This window comes from Oncorhynchus mykiss, chromosome 12 (assembly GCF_013265735.2).
Source record: "Oncorhynchus mykiss isolate Arlee chromosome 12, USDA_OmykA_1.1, whole genome shotgun sequence".
In the NCBI taxonomy this organism is placed as follows: domain Eukaryota; kingdom Metazoa; phylum Chordata; class Actinopteri; order Salmoniformes; family Salmonidae; genus Oncorhynchus; species Oncorhynchus mykiss.
In genome coordinates this window covers 102015346-102031951 of record NC_048576.1, presented here as the reverse complement: position 1 = coordinate 102031951, position 16606 = coordinate 102015346, and the positions used below count along the sequence as shown (strand labels likewise).

General features: G+C 42.5%; 1 protein-coding gene and 1 long non-coding RNA gene across 2 annotated transcripts in view; one reads left to right on the top strand and one right to left on the bottom strand.

Annotated features, from left to right (window-relative positions):
• LOC118937870 overlaps positions 1 to 3897 on the top strand; it is a 71388-nt gene extending 67491 nt beyond the window's left edge. The window contains exon 3 of the long non-coding RNA XR_005035285.1: positions 3548 to 3897. This is a non-coding gene — a long non-coding RNA (uncharacterized LOC118937870). The remainder of the gene's footprint in view (positions 1 to 3547) is intronic.
• LOC110539186 (NLR family CARD domain-containing protein 3-like) overlaps positions 1 to 16606 on the bottom strand; it is an 808883-nt gene that overhangs the window by 447340 nt on the left and 344937 nt on the right. The window lies entirely within an intron of this gene.

The window sequence follows — 16606 nt, the reverse complement described above, 5'->3', positions numbered from 1 at the left end:
GATCTCCTACTGTATCATAGGTCTATAGACCAGGGTGATCTCCTACTGTATCATAGGTCTATAGACTTGTCTTCTCAAAACAGGCTTAAAACACAACAAGCAACAAACAAACATTTTCTCTTTCTAATCTGCTGTTAATGCTTTTCACTCAGGGAGGTATTTTGTGTGAAAGAGACAAATAAATATTGTGGAAAGACAACTTACACTTCCTCAAAACAGGTTGTGTGTATCCATTAGTGCCATTTAAAACTGTTGGCTATGGAGTAAACTAATGAATACATCGCAGGTTGTTGCCTACGACTCGACATGTTGATACCTGCCTGATGCTGAAACCTGAACGTAGCCTGAGGGGTAAACTATGATACTAGCTAGATATACTGGTTTTCTAAAGTTAGCCAGATTCAGTTAGCTTCACATTCCAGTTTAGGCCTGTTCTGGTTGTGAATTCAGGCTACAAGGTGAGAATCCTGCCAGGGATTATTATAACGTGTGTAGAGACATTAAATGTATGGTGTAATGTTAGTATAGTGAATGGAAGTATAACACTCCTAACAGTAGATACATTAAATGTCTGGTGTAATGTTAGTATAGTGAAGTATAACACTCCTAACAGTAGATACATTAAATGTCTGGTGTAATGTTAGTATAGTGAATGACAGTAAAACACTCCTAACAGTAGAGACATTAAATGTATGGTGTAATGTTAGTATAGTGAATGACAGTATAACACTCCTAACAGTAGATACATTAAATGTCTGGTGTAATGTTAGTATAGTGAATGACAGTATAACACTCCTAACAGTAGATACATTAAATGTCTGGTGTAATGTTAGTATAGTGAATGACAGTATAACACTCCTAACAGTAGATACATTAAATGTCTGGTGTAATGTTAGTATAGTGAATGACAGTAAAACACTCCTAACAGTAGAGACATTAAATGTATGGTGTAATGTTAGTATAGTGAATGACAGTATAACACTCCTAACAGTAGATACATTAAATGTCTGGTGTAATGTTAGTATAGTGAATGACAGTAAAACACTCCTAACAGTAGAGACATTAAATGTCTGGTGTAATGTTAGTATAGTGAATGACAGTATAACACTCCTAACAGTAGATACATTAAATGTATGGTGTAATGTTAGTATAGTGAATGACAGTATAACACTCCTAACAGTAGATACATTAAATGTCTGGTGTAATGTTAGTATAGTGAATGACAGTAAAACACTCCTAACAGTAGAGACATTAAATGTCTGGTGTAATGTTAGTATAGTGAATGACAGTATAACACTCCTAACAGTAGATACATTAAATGTCTGGTGTAATGTTAGTATAGTGAATGACAGTATAACACTCCTAACAGTAGATACATTAAATGTCTGGTGTAATGTTAGTATAGTGAATGACAGTATAACACTCCTAACAGTAGATACATTAAATGTCTGGTGTAATGTTAGTATAGTGAATGACAGTATAACACTCCTAACAGTAGATACATTAAATGTATGGTGTAATGTTAGTATAGTGAATGACAGTATAACACTCCTAACAGTAGATACATTAAATGTCTGGTGTAATGTTAGTATAGTGAATGGCAGTATAACACTCCTAACAGTAGATACATTAAATGTCTGGTGTAATGTTAGTATAGTGAAGTATAACACTCCTAACAGTAGAGACATTAAATGTCTGGTGTAATGTTAGTATAGTGAATGACAGTAAAACACTCCTAACAGTAGAGACATTAAATGTCTGGTGTAATGTTAGTATAGTGAATGACAGTATAACACTCCTAACAGTAGAGACATTAAATGTCTGGTGTAATGTTAGTATAGTGAATGACAGTAAAACACTCCTAACAGTAGATACATTAAATGTCTGGTGTAATGTTAGTATAGTGAATGACAGTAAAACACTCCTAACAGTAGATACATTAAATGTATAGTGTAATGTTAGTATAGTGAATGACAACATGGAGCTGACTGGACGTGGTCAAGTCAAATTCAATATATCAACATTCATATATTATAGTTCTACATTTAACATTTCAGATGATAATGTATTGTGTCATAGTTCCTCTATAGTTCCTCTATAGTGTAGTGATCCTCTACATTTCATATGATAATGTAATTGTATCATATTTCCTCTATAGTGTAGTGATCCTCTACATTTCATATGATAATGTAATTGTACCATAGTTCCTCTATAGTGTAGTGATCCTCTACAATTCATATGATAATGTAATTGTATCATAGTTCCTCTATAGTGTAGTGATACTCACTATATGAGCCACGTCACAATTCTAACCAAGTTACCTAATTGATGCCAATGGCGCGATGCGTAGGTTGTTCACCTTTAACACATGCAACCTGGGTTCACTTCCCTGCCCTGCTGTTTGCTACATTGGTGTCTGAGACATGCTTTTGTGTGAGCCAGGTAACAATTCCCACCATGTGGGTTAACCCTATTGGTGCAATACGTAGGGTGTTGACCTCCCTGCCAGCTGTTTTCAACTATATTAACAGCTCAGGCTGCCTGTAGGGTGTTGACCTCCCTGCCTGCTGTTTTCAACTATATTAACAGCACAGGCTGCCCGTAGGGTGTTGACCTCCCTGCCTGCTGTTTTCAACTATATTAACAGCACAGGCTGCCCGTAGGGTGTTGACCTCCCTGCCTGCTGTTTTCAACTATATTAACAGCACAGGCTGCCTGTAGGGTGTTGACCTCCCTGCCTGCTGTTTTCAACTATATTAACAGCACAGGCTGCCTGTAGGGTGTTGACCTCCCTGCCTGCTGTTTTCAACTATATTAACAGAACAGGCTGCCTGACATTCGTTGAACAAAGAGACACAATAATACGAGAGAAAGGATTTTAGGATAATGTCAGTAAGTGTTGATTTAGAGTTGTCTTCTGGGTTCAGCCTTCTAGTTGCCTTTATCAACAGGTTGAAATGTAATAAATGACATCACAATGACATGTCCTCAGAGTTGGAAAGATCCTACATCTGTACACATTATTTAACATGGTGACATGGTGCTGCTAGTGAAAGAAAACATTAAGAGACAGAATACAGGCGGTGGAGTTTGCACAAAGTTTACGTACAACAATATATTGAACTAGGTAGACTGAGCATAGAGCTAAAGGCTATAACCACGGGGAAGAAACTGTTCAGATTGGGGTCTATAACATCCAATCACTTAGGTTTACAGCAGCTGACAGTTGCAACTTCATTGCTAATAACTCAAACTTCCTTTTTCAGATAAAGACATAATCTCTGTACAGATGTAGGATCTGAATTTGATCACCCTGTTGCAGGAAAACTAAAACTTGCAGTGTATTTGATGTTTTAAAAAGCTTCTGAAGTTTGTCATTTCCACTTTCCACTTTAAAATGTTAATTATAATCCACATAATTTTCTGCTTCAGTAAACTGTCTCAAATTAAGATCCTACATCTGTAGATCTAATGTATATGTCTAAAACACCTCTCTTCCATGTATTCTCCTTTGACCATTTGACATCTTGTATTTACTGTTGTTTAGGCTGGTTGAATGAGTTGTCTATGAAAGCTACTTCATCTGTGAGAAAACAGGCGTCTGCACCAGTGACTGTAAGTTATGTGATTTCCTCATGTGAAATTAAAAATGTGTTTGTAGCCTACGCAGTTATAAAATGGCTGTTGAAACTGTGACACATATTTCTCAGGACATTAGAAGTCAGATAAATGTATTGAGACGTAGGAAAGATGGGCAAACTCTCGTTGGTCTTGGCTTTCTACACACTATTATAAGGTTAGTTGATGTTAGACATTCAATAGTCAGAGTAGGTTTGAGTTATGATCACTTATCATGCTGACAAACCTGATGGTCTCTGTGAACTGATCTGAACAGGTTTAGACTGGTAATCTATGATATGTAAGTTATATACAGTACATTCTCTGTCCTGCTACTGGTAGGACTATAACATTATGTGAACTGACCTGAACAGGTTTAGACTGGTCATCTATGATATGTAGGTTATATACAGTACATTCTCTGTCCTGCTACTGGTAGGACTATAACATTATGTGAACTGATCTGAACAGGTTTAGACTGGTCATCTATGATATGTAGGTTATATACAGTACATTCTCTGTCCTGCTACTGGAAGGACTATAACATTATGTGAACTGACCTGAACAGGTTTAGACTGGTCATCTATGATATGTAGGCTACAGCTGAGGTATAGACCTTGATCTGCATATCACTAACAAACCACTACTATACATTATAACCTAGTCTACTTTACACAATATAACATCTACATATCACTAACAAACCACTACTATACATTATAACCTAGTCTACTTTACATAATATAACATATCACTAACAACCCACTACTATACATTATAACCTAGTCTACTTTACATAATATAACCTCTACATATCACTAACAACCCACTACTATACATTATAACCTAGTCTACTTTACATAATATAACATATCACTAACAACCCACTACTATACATTATAACCTAGTCTACTTTACATAATATAACCTCTACATATCACTAACAAACCACTACTATACATTATAACCTAGTCTACTTTACATAATATAACATATCACTAACAACCCACTACTATACATTATAATCTAGTCTACTTTACATAATATAACATCTATATATCACTAACAGCCCACTACTATACATTATAACCTAGTCTACTTTACATAATATAACATATCACTAACAACCCACTACTATACATTATAACCTAGTCTACTTTACATAATATAACATCTACATATCACTAACAACCCACTACTATACATTATAACCTAGTCTACTTTACATAATATAACATCTACATATCACTAACAACCCACTATTATACATTATAACCTAGTCTACTTTACATAATATAACCTCTACATATCACTAACAACCCACTACTATACATTATAACCTAGTCTACTTTACATAATATAACATCTACATATCACTAACAACCCACTACTATACATTATAACCTAGACTACTTTACATAATATAACATATCACTAACAACCCACTACTATACATTATAACCTAGTCTACTTTACATAATATAACATATCACTAACAACCCACTACTATACATTATAACCTAGTCTACTTTACATAATATAACATATCACTAACAACCCACTACTATACATTATAACCTAGTCTACTTTACATAATATAACCTCTACATATCACTAACAACCCACTACTATACATTATAACCTAGTCTACTTTACATAATATAACATCTACATATCACTAACAACCCACTACTATACATTATAACCTAGTCTACTTTACATAATATAACATCTACATATCACTAACAACCCACTACTATACATTATAACCTAGTCTACTTTACATAATATAACATCTACATATCACTAACAACCCACTACTATACATTATAACCTAGTCTACTTTACATAATATAACATCTACATATCACTAACAACCCACTACTATACATTATAACCTAGTCTACTTTACATAATATAACATCTACATATCACTAACAACCCACTACTATACATTATAACCTAGTCTACTTTACATTATATAACATCTACATATCACTAACAACCCAATACTATACATTATAACCTAGTCTACTTTACATAATATAACCTCTACATATCACTAACAACCCACTACTATACATTATAACCTAGTCTACTTTACATAATATAACATATCACTAACAACCCACTACTATACATTATAACCTAGTCTACTTTACATAATATAACATATCACTAACAACCCACTACTATACATTATAACCTAGTCTACTTTACATAATATAACATATCACTAACAACCCACTACTATACATTATAACCTAGTCTACTTTACATAATATAACATCTATATATCACTAACAACCCACTATTATACATTATAACCTAGTCTACTTTACATAATATAACATATCACTAACAACCCACTACTATACATTATAACCTAGTCTACTTTACATAATATAACATATCACTAACAACCCACTACTATACATTATAACCTAGTCTACTTTACATAATATAACATATCACTAACAACCCACTACTATACATTATAACCTAGTCTACTTTACATACTATAACATCTATATATCACTAACAACCCACTACTATACATTATAACCTAGCCTACTTTACATAATATAACATCTACATATCACTAACAACCCACTACTATACATTATAACCTAGTCTACTTTACATAATATAACATCTACATATCACTAACAACCCACTACTATACATTATAACCTAGTCTACTTTACATAATATAACATATCACTAACAACCCACTACTATACATTATAACCTAGTCTACTTTACATAATATAACATATCACTAACAACCCACTACTATACATTATAACCTAGTCTACTTTACATAATATAATATCTACATATCACTACCAACCCACTACTATACATTATAACCCAGTCTACTTTACATAATATAACATCTACATATCACTAACAACCCACTACTATACATTATAACCTAGTCTACTTTACATAATATAACATCTACATATCACTAACAACCCACTATTATACATTATAACCTAGCCTACTTTACATAATATAACATATCACTACCAACCCACTACTATACATTATAACCTAGTCTACTTTACATAATATAACATCTACATATCACTAACAACCCCCTACTATACATTATAACCTAGTCTACTTTACATAATATAACATATCACTAACAACCCACTACTATACATTATAACCTAGTCTACTTTACATAATATAACATCTACATATCACTAACAACCCCCTACTATACATTATAACCTAGTCTACTTTACATAATATAACATATCACTAACAACCCACTATTATACATTATAACCTAGTCTACTTTACATAATATAACATCTACATATCACTAACAACCCACTACTATACATTATAACCTAGTCTACTTTACATAATATAACATCTACATATCACTAACAACCCACTACTATACATTATAACCTAGTCTACTTTACATAATATAACATCTACATATCACTAACAACCCACTACTATACATTATAACCTAGTCTACTTTACATAATATAACATCTACATATCACTAACAACCCACTACTATACATTATAACCTAGTCTACTTTACATAATATAACATATCACTAACAACCCACTACTATACATTATAACCTAGTCTACTTTACATAATATAACATCTATATATCACTAACAACCCACTACTATACATTATAACCTAGTCTACTTTACATAATATAAAATATATAATATGAAATCTCTTACTTGTTGCAAATAAACTTTCTGAATGGATCAATGATTTCCCCCTCAGATCAATCATGTCCGTTTTATCCCTCCTGTCTATATTCTCACATACTTTTAGAAAACCACAGATTGAAAGACAATAAATAGCCTACTTTTAATTAAATAATTAAAAATAAGTGTGAGACATGGCCTTGTGTTGCTGTACTGAACTAGAACTATACTGTCTATAACTACCTTAACAAACAGTGACTTATTATTATTATTATTATTGTTATTATTGTTGCTGTACTGTCTAGAACTACCTTAACAAACAGTGACTTATTATTATTATTATTGTTATTATTGTTGCTGTATTGTCTAGAACTCCCTTAACAAACAATGACTTATTGTTATTATTACTGACAGTTACCATGGAGATGAAATGTCACAACTACATGTTGATGTGATGCATTAAATCACCTGACTGTTTCTATGTCTGTTAGTAAATGTTTTATAAGAGATAGTTAATAAATGAGAACAATTGATATTCAATAAATACTGTTAAATAACAACCAACATTTTGTATTTCTGTTTAGGGGACAATTCTCTAAAATGAGTCTCTATGAGGAGAGAGAGGAGGGGGGCCCTGCGTCTAAAATGAGTCTCTCTGGGGAGAGAGAGGAGGGGGACCCTGCCTCAAAAATGAGTCTCTCTGAGGAGAGAGAGGAGGGGGGCCCTGCCTCTAAAATGAGACACTCTGGGGAACATGACATCAAACCTAAGAGGTGAGATTACAATTGTGTTTAAAAACTATTGAGTGTTTATGTCCTTAATGCTATTTCCACAGTTTTTCACGTTTGTTTTTTAATCAGAAATTGTTGTTCTTGGCTACCTTCAATTACTGTCCTCAGAATTTTATTAGTATATTTTAGATGTGCATGAAAATTAGTTTCTTAGCAAAACGCTATAGATCCATTGTTTAGCTGAAATGGAATGTTGGTATCCTGTATATTTGACTGTGATATGTGGTTGTCTCACCTTGATATCTTAAGATGAATGCACTGGATAAGAGCATCTGCTAAATCAGGGTTCTCAATCCGGGGTCTGTGGAGGTACTGCAGGGGTTCTCAATCCGGGGTCTGTGGAGGTACTGCAGGGGTTCTCAATCCGGGGTCTGTGGAGGTACTGCAGGGGTTCTCAATCCGGGGTCTGTGGAGGTACTGCAGGGGTTCTCAATCCGGGGTCTGTGGAGGTACTGCAGGGGTTCTCAATCCGGGGTCTGTGGAGGTACTGCAGGGGTTCTCAATCCGGGGTCTGTGGAGGTACTCCAGGGGTTCCACGGCACCCTGACTGTACTCGTTGCAATGTTAGACATTTGATAGGATTTTCACGACGCGACCACTTTGCCTACTTTTAATTATTTACTAATATAATGGAATGCATATTTTTTTAACCAATTCTGATCGTTGTTACAAGCAGAATTTTTACAATATTACTGTTATATCAACACACTCTTTGCACCCTTTAACAACTCTAAATAGCTTTGGCTTAGTAGGCATCTAGTCCCTTGCCAATAATGTTTCCTACAACGTTGCAACAATGTTCATTTTCATCGAACACATATTACGCCCATAGACGCCTTCAATTGCCCAATTTATAGCCACGCCCAATTTTCATCAAACACATATTATGCCTTCAATTTCCCAATTTAGGATAATTTTTTAACTATGTTTTATTAAACTTTATTTAACGAGGCAAGTCAGTTAAGAACAAATTCTTATTTTCAATGACGGCCTACCAGCCTAGGAACAGTGGGTTATCTGCCTTGTTCAGGGGCAGAACGACAGATTTGTACCTTGTCAGCTCGGGGATTTGAACTTGCAATCTTTCAGTTAGTGGCCCAACACTCTAACCACTAGGCTACCCTCCACCCCAGGGTATCCTAGTTGCATACAATGTTAATCAACCTTCCAGTTAGTGGCCCAACACTCTAACCACTAGGCTACCCTCCACCCCAGGGTATCCTAGTTGCATACAATGTTAATCAACCTTCCAGTTAGTGGCCCAACACTCTAACCACTAGGCTACCCTCCACCCCAGGGTATCCTAGTTGCATACAATGTTAATCAACCTTCCAGTTAGTGACCCAACACTCTAACCACTAGGCTACCCTCCACCCCAGGGTAGCCTAGTTGCATACAATGTTAATCAACCTTCCAGTTAGTGACCCAACACTCTAACCACTAGGCTACCCTCCACCCCAGGGTATCCTAGTTGCATACAATGTTAATCAACCTTCCAGTTAGTGGCCCAACACTCTAACCACTAGGCTACCCTCCACCCCAGGGTAGCCTAGTTGCATACAATGTTAATCAACCTTCCAGTTAGTGGCCCAACACTCTAACCACTAGGCTACCCTCCACCCCAGGGTAGCCTAGTTGCATACAATGTTAATCAACCTTCCAGTTAGTGGCCCAACACTCTAACCACTAGGCTACCCTCCACCCCAGGGTATCCTAGCTGCATACAATGTTAATCAACCTTCCAGTTAGTGGCCCAACACTCTAACCACTAGGCTACCCTCCGCCCCAGGGTAGCCTAGTTGCATACAATGTTCATTTTCATCAGACACATATTATGCCCTAGTTTAGGATTGTTTTTAACAACGTGATGTTGTTATCCTCCAAAGGGAGAACTTGAAATAACATGATATAGATAATTAAATAATCAGAAGAAAAATGTGTTTATTATAATCTCTTAGAAAAGAAGGTTCCTTCTAGAACCTAGAAGGCTTCTATCACTTCCTTAATATATGAAAGCAATAAAAATCATATATTTTAGGGTTCAGTGAAGAAGAGCCTCTCGAGTTCCGATCAACGAAAGGTGAATGTTTTGAGGATGTGAACCCAGCAGCCCTCCAGTGGTCAGATCAATTCCGCTTGATTTTTCCAGCGCCTGCCCAGGGATTCAAATCAGCCACCTTTCAACCACAAGTCCAATTCCTGCCACAGCTCCAACTCCTTAGACTTTGGGCGAAAACCTGAGTTAATCTTCAGGAATAAGCACGAGTTAATCTGCCAAAATTAAGACAAAATTGTATCACTTGTTAGTCATAAATCATTGCCAAAAGCACAAGACATACTGTTGCATGTAGGTATATTATTTATGGATTTGTCACGGCAGATTTCCTCCTCTTCCTCTGAAGAGGTGAAACAAGGATCGGACCAATATGCGGCGTGGTAAGTGTCCATGGTATTTAATAAGAAAACTTCAACATGAACACAAATACAAAACAAAGGGAACTGGCAACGAAACAGTCTCGTGTGGCACAAACACTGACACAGGAAAGAACATGGCTGCCTAAAAATGGTTCCCAATCAGAGACAACGATAAACACCTGCCTCTAATTGAGAACCAATCTAGGCAACCATAGACTTACATAAACACCAAGACTAGAAAAACACCCTATAAACATACAAAACCCCTAGACCAGGAAAAACACATACTTCACCCATGTCACACCCTGACCTAACCAAAATAATAAAGAAAACAAAGATAACTAAGGCCAGGGCGTGACAGTACCACCCCCCCCCCAAAGGTGCGGACTCCCGGCCGCACACCTAAATCCATAGGGGAGGGTCTGGGTGGGCGTCTGTCTGTCCACGGTGGCGGCTCTGGCGCGGGACGTGGACCCAACTCCACCATAGTCTTAGTCCGTTTTTGTGGCCTCCTAGGAACGGCGACCCTCGCCGCCAACCTAGGACTGGCAACCCTACTGAAGGGCCCTACTGGACTAAACAAACTACTCCGGACTGAGGGGCAACTCCGGACTGAGGGGCAGCTCCGGACTGAGGGAAGCTCAGGACTGAAGGGCAGCTCCGGACTGAGGGGAAGCTCAGGACTGAGGGGCAGCTCCGGACTGAGGGGCAGCTTCGGACTGAGGGGAAGCTCAGGACTGAAGGGCAGCTCAGGACTGAAGGGCAGCTCAGGACTGAGGGGTAGCTCCGGACTGAGGGGAAGCTCAGGACTGAAGGGCAGCTCAGGACTGAAGGGCAGCTCAGGACTGAGGGGTAGCTCAGGACTGAAGGGCAGCTCAGGACTGAGGGGTAGCTCAGGACTGAGGGGTAGCTCAGGACTGAAGGGCAGCTCAGGACTGAAGGGCAGCTCAGGACTGAGGGGTAGCTCAGGACTGAGGGGTAGCTCAGGACTGAAGGGCAGCTCAGGACTGAGGGGCAGCTCAGGACTGAAGGGCAGCTCAGGACTGAGGGGTAGCTCAGGACTGAGGGGCAGCTAAGGACTGAGGGGTAGCTCAGGACTGAAGGGCAGCTCAGGACTGAGGGGCAGCTCAGGACTGAGGGGCAGCTCCGGACTGAGGGGTAGCTCAGGACTGAAGGGCAGCTCAGGACTGAGGGACAGCTCCGGACTGAGGGGCAGCTCAGGACTGAGGGGCAGCTCAGGACTGAAGGGCAGCTCAGGACTGAGGGGCAGCTCAGGACTGAAGGGTAGCTCTGGACTGAGGGGCAGCTCAGGACTGAGGGGCAGCTCAGGACTGAGGGGCAGCTCAGGACTGAGGGGTAGCTCAGGACTGAGGGGTAGCTCAGGACTGAAGGGCAGCTCAGGACTGAAGGGCAGCTCAGGACTGAGGGGTAGCTCAGGACTGAGGGGTAGCTCAGGACTGAAGGGCAGCTCAGGACTGAGGGGCAGCTCAGGACTGAAGGGCAGCTCAGGACTGAGGGGTAGCTCAGGACTGAGGGGCAGCTCAGGACTGAGGGGTAGCTCAGGACTGAAGGGCAGCTCAGGACTGAGGGGCAGCTCAGGACTGAGGGGCAGCTCCAGACTGAGGGGTAGCTCAGGACTGAAGGGCAGCTCAGGACTGAGGGACAGCTCCGGACTGAGGGGCAGCTCAGGACTGAGGGGCAGCTCAGGACTGAAGGGCAGCTCAGGACTGAGGGGCAGCTCAGGACTGAAGGGTAGCTCAGGACTGAAGGGTAGCTCCGGACTGAGGGGCAGCTCAGGACTGAGGGGTAGCTCAGGACTGAGGGGTAGCTCAGGACTGAAGGGCAGCTCAGGACTGAGGGGAAGCTCAGGACTGAAGGGCAGCTCAGGACTGAGGGGTAGCTCAGGACTGAGGGGTAGCTCAGGACTGAGGGGCAGCTCAGGACTGAGGGGTAGCTCAGGACTGAGGGGCAGCTCAGGACTGAGGGGCAGCTCAGGACTGAGGGGCAGCTCAGGACTGAGGGGTAGCTCAGGACTGAGGGGCAGCTCAGGACTGAGGGGTAGCTCAGGACTGAGGGGCAGCTCTGGACTGAGGGAAGCTCAGGACTGAGGGGTAGCTCAGGACTGAGGGGTAGCTCAGGACTGAGGGGTAGCTCAGGACTGAGGGGTAGCTCAGGACTGAGGGGAAGCTCAGGACTGAGGGGTAGCTCAGGACTGAGGGGTAGCTCAGGACTGAGGGGCAGCTCCGGACTGAGGGGAAGCTCAGGACTGAAGGGCAGCTCAGGACTGAAGGGCAGCTCAGGACTGAGGGGTAGCTCCGGACTGAGGGGCAGCTCCGGACTGAGGGGTAGCTCAGGACTGAAGGGAAGCTCAGGACTGAGGGACAGCTCCGGACTGAGGGGCAGCTCAGGACTGAGGGGTAGCTCAGGACTGAAGGGCAGCTCATGACTGAGGGGTAGCTCAGGACTGAGGGGTAGCTCAGGACTGAAGGGCAGCTCAGGACTGAAGGGCAGCTCAGGACTGAAGGGCAGCTCAGGACTGAGGGGTAGCTCAGGACTGAAGGGCAGCTCAGGACTGAGGGGCAGCTCAGGACTGAAGGGCAGCTCAGGACTGAGGGGTAGCTCAGGACTGAGGGGCAGCTAAGGACTGAGGGGTAGCTCAGGACTGAAGGGCAGCTCAGGACTGAGGGGCAGCTCAGGACTGAGGGGCAGCTCCGGACTGAGGGGTAGCTCAGGACTGAAGGGCAGCTCAGGACTGAGGGACAGCTCCGGACTGAGGGGCAGCTCAGGACTGAGGGGCAGCTCAGGACTGAAGGGCAGCTCAGGACTGAGGGGCAGCTCAGGACTGAAGGGTAGCTCAGGACTGAAGGGTAGCTCCGGACTGAGGGGCAGCTCAGGACTGAGGGGCAGCTCAGGACTGAGGGGTAGCTCAGGACTGAGGGGTAGCTCAGGACTGAAGGGCAGCTCAGGACTGAAGGGCAGCTCAGGACTGAGGGGTAGCTCAGGACTGAGGGGTAGCTCAGGACTGAAGGGCAGCTCAGGACTGAGGGGCAGCTCAGGACTGAAGGGCAGCTCAGGACTGAGGGGTAGCTCAGGACTGAGGGGCAGCTCAGGACTGAGGGGTAGCTCAGGACTGAAGGGCAGCTCAGGACTGAGGGGCAGCTCAGGACTGAGGGGCAGCTCCGGACTGAGGGGTAGCTCAGGACTGAAGGGAAGCTCAGGACTGAGGGACAGCTCCGGACTGAGGGGCAGCTCAGGACTGAGGGGCAGCTCAGGACTGAAGGGCAGCTCAGGACTGAGGGGCAGCTCAGGACTGAAGGGTAGCTCAGGACTGAAGGGTAGCTCCGGACTGAGGGGCAGCTCAGGACTGAGGGGTAGCTCAGGACTGAGGGGTAGCTCAGGACTGAAGGGCAGCTCAGGACTGAGGGGAAGCTCAGGACTGAAGGGCAGCTCAGGACTGAGGGGTAGCTCAGGACTGAGGGGTAGCTCAGGACTGAGGGGCAGCTCAGGACTGAGGGGCAGCTCAGGACTGAGGGGCAGCTCAGGACTGAGGGGCAGCTCAGGACTGAGGGGTAGCTCAGGACTGAGGGGCAGCTCAGGACTGAGGGGTAGCTCAGGACTGAGGGGCAGCTCTGGACTGAGGGAAGCTCAGGACTGAGGGGTAGCTCAGGACTGAGGGGTAGCTCAGGACTGAGGGGTAGCTCAGGACTGAGGGGTAGCTCAGGACTGAGGGGTAGCTCAGGACTGAGGGGTAGCTCAGGACTGAGGGGCAGCTCAGGACTGAGGGGCAGCTCAGGACTGAGGGGTAGCTCAGGAGCGAGGGGCAGCTCCGGACTGAGGGGCAGCTCCGGACTGAGGGGTAGCTCCGGACTGAGGGGAAGCTCCGGACTGAGGGGCAGCTCCGGACTGAGGGAAGCTCAGAACTGAAGTGCAGCTCAGGACTGAGGGGTAGCTCAGGACTGAGGGGTAGCTCCGGACTGAGGGGAAGCTCAGGACTGAAGGGCAGCTCAGGACTGAGGGGAAGCTCAGGACTGAGGGGTAGCTCAGGACTGAGAGATAGCTCAGGCTCGTTGACGGCTCTGGCAGCTTCTGGCTGAATGGCGGCTCTGGCAGATCCTGGCTGGTTGACGGCTCTGGCAGATCCTGGCTGAATGACGGCTCTGGCAGATCCTGGCTGAATGACGGCTCTGGCAGATCCTGGCTGACTGGCGGCTCTGGAAGATCCTGGCTGACTGGCGGCTCTGGCGGCTCCTGGCTGACTGACGGCTCTGGCGGCTCCTGGCTGACTGACGGCTCTGGCGGCTCCTGGCTGACTGACGGCTCTGGCGGCTCCTGGCTGAATGGCGGCTCCTGGCTGACTGGCGACTCTGGCGGATCCTGGCTGACTGGCGGATCTGGCGACTCCTGGCTAACTGACGGCTCTGGCGGCTCCTGGCTGACTGGCAGCTCTGGCGGCTCCTGACTGACTGGCGGCTCTGGCTCCTCCTGGCAGACTGGTGGCTCCTTGCAGACTGGCGGCTCCTTGCAGACTAGCAGCTCTGGACAGGCGGGAGACTCTAGCATCTCTGGACAGGCGGGAGAGTCTAGCAGCTCTGATATATATATATAGATATATAAATATGTTTTTCTCAACCAGAGATGACTGAATTAATGTTCAGGCTTATTGGTAATTGTTATATCAATGAAGTATAATTTCAAAACATGAGCATAAAAACAGGTAATAATAAACATGAATCATCATTATATTACTTCACAGTAATCTGTTAAATGCTTTTTCAGTGCTTCCTCTTGTGTTAGCAGTGTGGAAAGGGACAGGAAGAAGCCCTCTTGTGTTGGCAGTGTGGAAAGGGACAGAAAGAAGCCCTCTTGTGTTAGCAGTGTGGAAAGGGACAGGAAGAAGCCCTCTTGTGTTAGCAGTGTGGAAAGGGACAGAAAGAAGCCCTCTTGTGTTGGCAGTGTGGAAAGGGACAGGAAGAAGCACACAGGAGTTTTCCTGTGAGGGGAGTGGTGGTGTATCCAGGGAGAAAACTAAACTAATCTTCTGAAATGTCATTTGTGGTCTTATGCTTCCATCTATTGGAATTATGTAGCAACTGCAGTAGTACTGAATAATGTGTAATCCCTTACTAAAGTAGTAATTATTCAACATTTTCTAGTTCAATTCACCACTTACAACTATAAAATAATAATTTATAGCATAACAAGAAATGAAACTGACATCAACCAAAAACACCATACATTTAGTTCATTATTTTAAAACATTAACAATTTATTTAGATGGGTGACATTATCTGCCAAAGTAACAGCCCTGTAGACAAAGAAGAGCTCTACAGTAGGAACCAAAACATTCATATATATATTATTACTGTGTAAAACCTAGCAGTACTACTGATTTCTCTGAGAGTGAGGCAGATATATATTATTACTGTGTAAAACCTAGCAGTACTACTGATTTCTCTGAGAGTGAGGCAGATATATATTATTACTGTGTAAAACCTAGCAGTACTACTGATTTCTCTGAGAGTGAGGCAGATATATATTATTACTGTGTAAAACCTAGCAGTACTACTGATTTCTCTGAGAGTGAGGTAGATATATATTATTACTGTGTAAAACCTAGCAGTACTACTGATTTCTCTGAGAGTGAGGCAGATATATATTATTACTGTGTAAAACCTAGCAGTACTACTGATTTCTCTGAGAGTGAGGTAGATATATATTATTACTGTGTAAAACCTAGCAGTACTACTGATTTCTCTGAGAGTGAGGCAGATATATATTATTACTGTGTAAAACCTAGCAGTACTACTGATTTCTCTGAGAGTGAGGTAGATATATATTATTACTGTGTAAAACCTAGCAGTACTACTGATTTCTCTGAGAGTGAGGCAGATATATATTATTACTGTGTAAAACCTAGCAGTACTACTGATTTCTCTGAGAGTGAGGTAGATATATATTATTACTGTGTAAAACCTAGCAGTACTACTGATTTCTCTGAGAGTGGGGCAGATATATATTATTACTGTGTAAAACCTAGCAGTACTACTGATTTCTCTGAGAGTGAGGCAGATATATATTATTAC